The sequence below is a fragment of the Falco rusticolus genome, chromosome 13, assembly GCF_015220075.1.
Source record: "Falco rusticolus isolate bFalRus1 chromosome 13, bFalRus1.pri, whole genome shotgun sequence".
Classification (NCBI taxonomy): Eukaryota; Metazoa; Chordata; class Aves; order Falconiformes; family Falconidae; genus Falco; species Falco rusticolus.
In genome coordinates, this window is record NC_051199.1 from 13,326,899 (window position 1) to 13,329,349 (window position 2,451).

Genomic DNA, 2,451 nt, shown 5'->3' on the forward strand with positions numbered 1-2,451 from the left:
ATGGCACTGTGTTCTACTACAGTGTAGACATGTCCTTAGAAAGAGTTGTCTTACTTCAAGGCGCTTTGGGGAGGGGGGGTGGGGGTGGATTGGAACTGGGGGTTCCAGAGTTTTTATTTGTTCCTGAAATCCATACCTGTAAAGTGATAGATACCAGAGAGGCTGGTTCTCTGTAGTACCTTAGTTGAACGACAGTTTGCATCTCTGCCTTGTTTGAAAGCTGTTGCAGTCCTTCCCATCTACTTCACTACTAATCAATAGATTGCTTTGTACTATTTAGTCAATCTTGTCTTATAATTTATATTTTTTCTAGTTTCGTGTATTAAACATGCTTTTGCTTTATCATTTGGCAACTTAATACTGGCTGCTCCAGTAGTAGTCTGCAAATGTTGGGGCTCCAAGATCTCCCTTATGTACTCACAGAACAGTTCTGGACATGTGCAGAGATAAAATTTTAGGTGTCTGTGATACTTCTTTAAGATGGGATGTCAAAAAAAACCACCAAAGTTTGGAGAAGTTGCAGTTTACTTCATATAGGATTCAGAATTTCTTTGCGCAATTGTTAGTGCAAGTCATGAAAGGACTTAAGTGGGTTTTTTGAGACCACTGAAAAATGTTCCTTTCATGTTAATGTCTGTTTTGTCTTGGAGCTAATTTTGCCTCGATGAATGAAAAATCAAGATGGAAATTTTCATTCTGCTTCCATTTGCAGCAGAAGGGTCAAAACCATTCATTACTGAAAGTCAACTTACTTTTATGCTCTTGCTAAGCTATAGTTTTGATTATTATTTCAGTTGAAATTATTTCAGAAATTGTACTATGGTTAGATAATTCTGATTCTGTTTGGTTGCAGATTGGATTTTAAATGTCTGAAGTTTACAGTCACTACGTCTGCTCTTAAAAAATTGTTACCTGTGTTTTGTAACCAATTCTTATTTAAGAAAACTGGTTTCTCTTACAGAGAAAACGGCTCAGTGTTTCTTTTAATTCCTAGCTCCTGTTCCTTGTTGCAGGGCTACTGCTGTCAGTGCTTTGATTTGGAAAGAAACTGGTCTAAAAGGAGCATTGAGAAGAGCAGGCAGGAGCTTTTTCCTTACTTACCATTCAGGAGATGAGGAGCAGGCTGCCAGACTCTTCTTGCCTCACTGAAAAAAGCCGCATGACAGATGGTCATGTCATCATAAATAAAAATAGATTATTGTACTTCCAGACAGTTCTGAGCATGGTTTCCGTGTTGCTGAGAAATGCAGAGAGCGCCATGTATAAAACACCTTTATCAGCATAGGAGTCAACACTGGAAAATTAAAATTACAATATAAAAATTCCAAAATTACAAAACAACAGCTACTTTGCAAACAGACTTTGCTGTCAGTTCTGCAGAGAAGCGCTGTTGGCTTTAGGCAGTACGGCAGAGCCCTGGCCATCTGTACAGCGTGGTTACGGCACGGAGCTGTTTGATGCAAGCTGCCAGCACAGCCTCTTTGTACCTTTGTGCCTCCCTCCGGCTCTTTGTCTCCTGCCTAGCTACCCGTTAAGTCTTCCCAGCAGACGCGGCTGTGCTGCTGAGTTGCACTGTGGCGGGACTGCTTGGCATTATGTACCAGAATCAATAATGGGAGAAGAAGGGTAACCCACATTCCGCTATGAAATAAGCAGTGAGTGTCTTCCAGTAGGGACTGTGTATTTCATTACAGTTTCCTGCCCATGGTTACAGATTATCCAAAGAACTCTGGTATGGTATTTAGATATGAGGAAAAGAAGTACTTAAAGGGATATTCTATTCTGTTCCATCCATGTCATTTTTATTAGTATTTGAGTTTTACCCAGTTTTGAAAGCATGTATTTCATATCTGCTTTCGACCAAAAAGTTCTTCAACTTCTCAGTATTAATCTTTACTTCTAATCTGCTTCTATTCCTCCATCTTTGGTTATGGCCTTTCAGTCTGAGAGTAGCAAGTGACTGTATACAACAGACAGATCTGACAAAGATGTCTTAACATTGTAACACTGTCTAACTGCTTCCAGTCTGTTCCTTCCCCTATTCTCAGAACAACTACTTGTTCAACCTTTTGCTTATAGGAATGAAATAAATTAGACATGCTACTATTTACAGTACTGGTGCCAGACTGAGCATTGCTGTATTGTCCGTCCTTTCACAGCAGAGACAAAAATCTAAATGCTTTGCACATGTACTTTACTGCTGCTAAATTCCTACCTTCCCCCTCCCTGATTACCTTATGAAACTTAATAGTGACATCTACTAACTAGATTACAGTCATCAGTAAAGCGTGGTGCTTTTTTACAGTTGTCTAATCCTTTGAGGAGTAAATCCAGTTCCTGTTCAAATCAGCGATTCACTGATTTCAGTGGAAGGAAAATACGACACTTAATCAGCAAGGCACTGTAGTGTCAGTCATGTTACGCAAGACCAAAACCATCAAAAGCCAGCAG